Source organism: Bubalus bubalis, chromosome 17, assembly GCF_019923935.1.
Source record: "Bubalus bubalis isolate 160015118507 breed Murrah chromosome 17, NDDB_SH_1, whole genome shotgun sequence".
Lineage (NCBI taxonomy): Eukaryota > Metazoa > Chordata > Mammalia > Artiodactyla > Bovidae > Bubalus > Bubalus bubalis.
Genome location: NC_059173.1, coordinates 24,272,302 through 24,280,482, shown reverse-complemented (window position 1 = coordinate 24,280,482; position 8,181 = coordinate 24,272,302).

The following is an 8,181-nucleotide window of genomic DNA, read 5'->3' as shown; positions in this document are numbered from 1 at the left end:
GCCAGCGGTGAATGCATTTTATCTGCTGCTGCAAATAGTGCTAATGTTTTAAACTGTTGAGATTGCTTTCCTGTTGTTTCCTTAAGAACATGATGTTGTACTAAGAAAGAACTATTTAAGACCATGTGTTCATCTCAACCTGTGACGCAGCCTGACGTGTGCTCGCCCAGTCAATGCTCGTGTACGATTTCACTGTGGCACCACTGAGACTGAAGACCCGCCTTGGCGGGGAAGGGCCTCCGCTGAAGGGCACTGGCGCGCTCGGGGACGCTTGGCAGTGTTCACTGTGAACCTGAACTGTCGACAGCCGCTGGCTCTGGGCGGTGAGGGTTTCTCGTTTTGTCTAATAAACTGTTCCTCATTTGTTGCTGTGCTTTTGGTATAACTTTATTATAAAAACACCTTGATTTTGAGACCCATTGACTGCTTCTCTGTGTGCTCTGTCCACCATTGTCACATATGTGCATTTTATGTGTGGGCATCATGTGAGTTCCTCAGCTGTCACGTAGACCGTGTGAGGGGTCCTCAGGCAGGAACTGGTGCAAAGTCTCAATAAAATGCCTGCTTCTGATGCAACTCTTTGATTGTCTAGGAGAGTGATACTTCCACCTGCTCTGTACTAAAATGCAATTTTATATTATTTATGTTATTTTGTTTGGAGAACAAAAAAGCAAACACCTTACTCATCTGGGTGTGAGTTTATATTAAAGATAAATAAGGGTTGGAAAGCCCTGCTCTAGGAAATAAATACACCATTCTCCAGGAGTATAGTTTCAGCCTTCAGGATCCATTACATATTGAAAACCATTACCTCATGCTGTCAAAAAATCACATTTTTTTCTGTAAGGAATCGGGCACAAAAGGGAAAAGGGTTGTGTGACGAGAGCCCAGCCTGTCCCTGGGCTCTGTGTGGTGGGCGTGCCCCAGGCATGTGGAGGCGGCATGTGGGGCCCAGGTCCTTGCCCAGCCTCTGGGCCTTACATGGGCTGGGAATCTGTACAGGTAGCCAGGTACACCTCTCCTGTTAAGGGGAAGCTGTCTAGAAAGCCAGTCGGTTAAAGAACTGATGGCCTTTTAACTTTCCACCTGAATTTAGAGAGTGTACCATTGTGGTTGCTGTGTGGTGCTGAACAGCAGTTGAATAAACAAATCCACAAAACCAGTATGCTGTCATGGGGCTCTCATTAAAACACATGCCTGCCCTGTAGACCTCGCTGTGGGTCTCCAGCCAGTGTTCGTGTCCTCCGTTGGAAGACGCTCGTCCCTGCTTTCTCTTCCTTGAAGGTGGATGAAACTGAGCGCTCTATTTCTGCTCAGTCTCATGGGCGGGTTTAAAGAGAAGGTTGTCATCAGGCTGAGTTCTTTGTCAGGAGCTCACGCATCTCCAGGTTTCTCATGGAGCTCGCAGGCTGCTGTCCGTCTTTCTGGCTTCACGGGCGGGAGTCCCACCTCTGAGGGGCGACTGGAGCATCTCCACCCACCTCAACATCCGGATGTGGAGGTGGCCTCTTCTTGGGAGAGCAGGGAAAGCACAAAATGATACATATAACACTGCAAAGTTTCAAAGCAACAAGTCCTTTCAGAATTAAAGGGGGCCTTTTATGAAACCCTGATCACTTCTTAAGTCCAGGTAATAACGAATGGATGATCTTCAATATTAGTGAACTGTTCCACTCAGTGCAAAACAATCCTGTCGCTTGAAAAAGCACATTAAAGAAGAGCAGAGTGCTGTGATAATCTGAAATCACCACACAGTTTATGGGCATCTTCAAGTAGAAATCATTTGAGCAGATACTTTCAAATGTTCATTGTAACACCTTGCTGTTTTGAAAATAAGGCCTTTTAGGGGAAATAATACATGTTTAAAAAGTGCTTTTGGAACTAAGACAAATTAAGGGAGCAATACAAAATGCAAAGGAAAAAACAAAACACCTCCAGACTGCATAACTGGAACATCAGCATTTGCTAATTTCCAAGTGGGCTAAAAGAGGCACGCACCTTGGAAAGGAAGCCAGGCCAGGGCCAGGGAGTTGCACCTGCAGTCTCACCTATGTTAGTGCCTCCTCCAGACCCGAGCGCAGGGAAGAGGGTCTAGGGCTGACAGCTGAGCAGACCCAGATGGGAGCGACTTCACCGCAGCCAGGACTCCATAGTGACGACGACCCGACAGGAACCACATTCTCTTCCCGGTGCCAGGCTGATTTTCCAGCGGCTCTGGCTCCTGGCAAAACAGGTTGAGTAGGGAGTGGAGAGGAAGGCACCCGACCATGGTGCTCTAAAGAAACGCATGATGAAGCCCTGGATCTTGGGACACCAGCAGCAGAGCTGGAGGTGGACGGGCCAGTCAGGATCTCTCACTTGCACAAAGTTCTACGAATCCTCCCCTAATGCTCAGAGCTGCAGTCATGAGTTGTTCTTAAAAATAGACTAATATCTTAACCAAAGTGGCTTCTGCCTGACTGACGACAAAATGTGGGCAGGAGATTCTAGGGGGTAGGTGATGCTTGAAGCCTTGGTTTGTGAGAACACAGAGAGAAGGGACATAACCTGGCTGCTCCCATGCTCCAAGGTCAGAGGGATGAGGGGTGGGCATGTCTCCAGAAAGAAGCAGAGACAGACACCAAGTCTCTCCTGCTGAGTGATGAGTCAGAGGTGGAGACCCTGGTGACTACTGTTGAGGGCTGGTGTGCTGGAGAGGAGGGTCTGCAGACAGCCGAGAGGGGAGAGCTAGGCACCCATAAAATGACGCTGACTTGACCCTAAAGGGAACCAGAGACAATAGGTGGTAGCCAGGGAGCCAAGTCGGAGAAGGCAATGGCACCCTACTCCAGTACTCTTGCCTGGAAAATCCCAAGGATGGAGGAGCCTGGTAGGCTGCAGTCCATGGGGTTGCAAAGAGTCGGACACGACTGAGCAACTTCACTTTCACTTTTCAGTTCATGAATTGGAGGAGGAAATGACAACCCACTCCAGTGTTCTTGCCTGGAGAATCCCAGGGATGGGGGAGCCTGGTGGGCTGCTGTCTATGGGGTCGCACAGAGTCGGACACAACTGAAGCGACTTGGCAGCAGCAGGGCCCAAGTGGGGCAAGGGAGGGCTTTGCGTTCCTTCTGTTTTTGAGAACAGAGAAAAGAAAGCTTTGTGAAATCCCAGCATTTGTATAAAGTGAACATTATGGTCTTGGGAAAGTGGTGGAAGCCCAAAGTGACATTCTCGCTGCTGGGTGTGGGGGTGGGGGTGGGGCTGGGCTTGGGTCGGATGAGTGAGAAAAGAAGGGAGCAAAGGAGGTGGAGGTTTTCAAGGTCCCCCACAGGAGCCCGAACCTGCCACCCCCAGTGTGTGGGGGCCAGTGCCCTCACACTGTTAGTCAAAGCCTTCGGGACCACAACCTTGGGAGGGAGAAGAGAAAAGGACACAGAAAAAACTATGCACCCACCACAACTCTGCACAGGGTGGCCAGACGGGCCCCCAGACTCAAAGCTGCGAGCGTGAAAGGCCAGACCCTCCCTGTACCAGACCTGCCTCTTAGCCATCCCTGTAGAGATACAGCTGCTGTGCTGGGGTGACCCTGTGAGTGTGCCCTCGTTGGGAAATAGCATCTTTGTAGACAGAGTCAAGGTAAGATCAAGTCAGCAAGGTGGGCCCTAAATCCAATACGACTGGTGTCCTTACGAGACGAGGGCAATTCGGGCCGAGACACCCTGCGTGTGACGATGGAGGCAGAGTGGATGGAGCGATGCTTCCATGAGTCAAGGACACTGAGTGTGACACGGCAACTCCGGGGCAGGAAGAAGCCAGAAACGGCCCTCCCCCAGACCCTTCAGAGGACATGGCCCCACCCACACTTCTGGCTCTAGACCTGGAGAGAAGACATTTCTCTTTAAATATTTGTTATTTATTTATTTGACTGTGCTGGATCTTGGTTGCAGCAAGATACTAATACTTGCAGCACGTGGGATCTAGTTCCCTGACCAGGGATGGAACCCAAGCCCCCTGCACTGGGAGCGTGGAGTCTTAGCCACTGAACCACCAAGGAAGTCCCAAGAAAAAACAATCCTATTAACACCTTCCTAGGACTGCCTTCACTACATGCCATAGACAGGTGTTCTCCCAGGCTTCTGCAGGTTAGGGATCTGACACAGTTCTCACTGGGCCAAAGTCGAGGTCTGTGTTCCTTCCTGGGGGCTCCAGGAAAGATTATTATTTTTTTTTTTTTTGCAGTACCTTGCGGTTTGTGGGATCTTCGGAGAAGGCAATGGCACCCCACTCCAGTACTCTTGCCTGGAAAATCCCATGGGTAGAGGAGCCTGGTGGGCCGCAGTCCATGGGGTTGCTAAGAGTCGGACACGACTGAGCAACTTCACTTTCACTTTTCACTTTCATGCACTGGAGAAGGAAATGGCAACCCACTTGTGTTCTTGCCTGGAGAATCCCAAGGATGGGGGAGCCTGGTGGGCTGCCATCTATGGGGTCGTACAGAGTTGGACACGACTGAAGCAACTTAGCAGCAGCAGCAGCAGTTGCCCGACCAGAGATTGAACTGGGCCCCCCTGCAGTGGAAGCACGACCAAGTCCTTACCATTGGGCCTCTAGGGAATTACCAGAGATGACTTTTCTGGCCTTTTTGAGCCTCAGGAGGCTGCCTGCATCCACTGGCTAGAACCCCAACCCTCCCTCTGCAAAGCCAGCGTCTGCACGCTGAGTCACCCACATCCCTCTGACCTCTGCCTCCTCTTCCACTTTTAAGGATTCTTATAATAATGCCTGGACCATGCACATAACCCAGGCTGATCTCAAGTTGGCTAATACATGCAGTTATCTTTGCCTGATAAGGACCTGTCAACAGGTCCCGAGAATTCGCATGTGGACATCTTTGGGGGCCTTTATTCTGCCCATCACTGTGGCCGACCGCAGTCAGAGTTTCGAATGTTCAAGCCACTGTGAGAGGAGGCATGTTGTCACAGGAGAAGCCCATCATCAATCAAAACTACCTTCCACACATAGCTGGTAAAAATGCCAAACTTGCCCTCTCTTGTTCTGGCAGTGCTAATAGCCAACAAAATTAATTTTTTTTGGGCAGATCCAGACATGAATTTTTATACTTTGTATTATGGCATAAATGAATTTGCTGGGTACAGATGTGCATATGAAAAATTGAATTTGTTGTAGAAAACTGACTTAGAAAGTGAGACATTCCCCCATACACCTGGTCCCATCAAGTCATCCACCCAAGCCACCTAGCACAGCGTGCTGGTCAGATAACCAGAACAGCCGTGGACACGTCACCTGGTTTCCTTTTTTTTTTTTTTTTGGCCTTGCCACGTGGCTTGTGGGATCTTAGTTCCTCGATCAGGGATTGAACCTGAGACTTTGGCAGTGAGAACCAGGCCCCCTAACCACTGGATCGCCAGGGAAGTCCCTCCTTTTCATTTTTGGTCCAGGATTTTAATTTTTCTACATTCTGAACACAAAAGTAGTGTGTTTTTGGAGTCAAGCAAATTCCAACAGGCTGAAAGTTCAGGACTTCCCTGGCAGTCCAGTGGTTAGAGCCCTGCACTTCCACTGCAGAGGACCAGGCTTCAGTCCCTGGTCTGGGAACTAAGATCCCATATGACGTGGGCAACTAAGCCCATGCCTGGCAACTCCTGACTTGCTCGCTGTGGGGCCTGTGCACTACAACAAGAGAGAAGCCCGTGTACCCCAAAGAAGAGCCTGTGTGAGGAAGCCATGACCCAACGGAGGCAAAAAAGAAAAAGAAGTTCAGGTCAGCCTTGTGTTAGGCTGAATACCACCTTTCCCCAAAGATGTCTACATCCAGATCCCTGGAACTTAGGCTATGTTCCCTCATGTTGCAAAAGATGAAGATGTGATTAGAGATCCTGAGATGGAGATGGTACCCTGGGTTACCTGGGAGAGCCTTTGGAATCACAAGGGTCCTCATAAATGAGGAGGCTGGAGTTCAGCATCAGAAGTGAGGACAGAAGGAGGGGGCAGAGGATACAGTCACTGGCTTTGAAGAGGGAGGGAGGGACCACGAGTTCTTTTGGGGGTTGGTTGGTTGGTTTTGGGCTGCTTTGGGTCTTAGTTGCGGCTTGCAGGATCTTACAATTGGAGTGGGGTTGTCTCTCTAGTCGTTCACAGGTACCAGGCTCACAAACTGAGTTGCCCTGCAGCATGTGGGATCTTTGTCCCCCGACCAGGGATCGAACCCACATCCCCCTGCACTGGCAAGCAGATTCTTAACCACTGGACCACCAGGAAAGTTCCCCACAAGCCCCTTTTTGTTACAAGACTCAACCTCACTCTCTCACTCTCCTCACCTTTAATCCTGGCCCTGTTGTGTGAATTTACTCTGTCTCTCAGCCTGTGGCTTGTTCATTTCCAGGATGGGGCATCCCTGGCGTTCCCCGGGAATCCAGTAAAATCTCTGCCTGCTTTGACTAATTGCAGATGAGTGATTTATCCCAAGCGACCTCAATGCACTAGAATTTACAGCTTCCATCCCGTCTGAGCCGTTTGTCGTTCCTGGAGCTGAAAGGGAATGGACACACTTCAAGGATGGTTGGAGAAGCCTCTGAGTGGATTTATGCATGCCATTTAAAATTTTAAACTCGAAGCAAGCTAGTTAGACCCAGAGGACTTCTTGCTTACTGCTCTTCAGGGCTCAGATATTTCAGAGACATAAACCAAACCACAGAATTCAGCAGTTTTCTAATGTCCTGGATACCGTGTTAAGTGCAAGTCATCATTCACAAGGAGCCACGGTGCCGTTGGAAACAGCAAAGTCAGAGAAGGAGAATCAGCCTGCTTGCATGGATCACAGGTCTTGTTCGTTCATTCCCTCCCTTCATTCAGTCACTCAACAAACACCCCCTTATGTACCTAGTGTGTGCTGGCTCTGTTTTAAACTTGGGGGGAAGCCACAGTGAACAAAACGAAGTCTCAGTTCTCTTAGAACTCATGTCTTAATGAGGGAGTCAATAAATATGTAAGCAAACAATAACACTGCAGAAAGCATGAGGGTTCTGCTGAAAACAGTATAAGATGATAGGGTAGCATCATCTCCCGTGATGAGGCAACTGGATGCAGAGCGAGACTTGGACTTAAAACGCTTCTCAGGGTGGTCCTGCCTCCTCCTGTCCAGCTACTGAGAAGCTGGTAAGTTGTCTGCCATTTCTTGTTTGCCCTGCCATCTAGTGGCTGGAAATAGAACTACAGGCTACTTTCCTAAAAATAGAAAAATTTTGATACAAAAAAATCACATCGGTTAAGGGTACAAGTTCAGTTCAGTTCAGTCGCTCAGTCGTGTCCGACTCTTTGCGACCCGATGAATCACATCGCGCCAGGCCTCCCTGTCCATCACCAACTCCCAGAGTTCACTCAGACTCATGTCCATCGAGTCAGTGATGCCATCCAGCCATCTCATCCTCTGTCGTCCTCTTCTCCTCCTGCCCCCGATCCCTCCCAGCATCAGAGTCTTTCCCAATGAGTCAACTCTTCACATGAGGTGGCCAAAGTACTGGAGTTTCAGCCTTAGCATCAGGTAGATAAGTCCTGGAGTTCAAATCCACAACATAGTGTTATAGTTGACCATACACTGATATAAACTTTGAAGCTGATAAGAGACCAGTTCTTGATCGATCCCAGCCACAAAAACAGAAATGTTAATTATGCAATGAGATAAGATCTTAACAAAAGCACCTGGGGTAATCATAGTGTAGTATATAGATGTATCAAATCAGTATAGACACCCTAAACCGATACAATGTCATGTGTTAATTATATTTGCATTACAAAGATTTAATTGTAAAGAGAAGAAAAATAGTTAGAATCCACGAAAATGTATGAATCCTAGTCCCTCAAGTCATTTTTTCCCCAAAACCCCTTAGAGTCAATGTAAGTATTTGAGATCTACTTAGAAGTTATTGTGTGCATTGTGTGTTTAGTCATTCAGTTGTGTCCAACTCATTGTGACCCCATGGACTGTAGCAAGCCAGGCTCCTCTGTCTGTAGGACTTCCCAGGCAAGAATACTGGAGGGGGTTGCCATTCCCTTCTCCAGGGGATCTTCCCAACCCAGGGATGGAACCCCATCTCTTGCACTGCAGGTGGATTCTTTACAGCTGAGCGACCGGGGAAGAATTTATTAGAGCTAAGTTGCCTTTGTCTTGAACTTTATTTC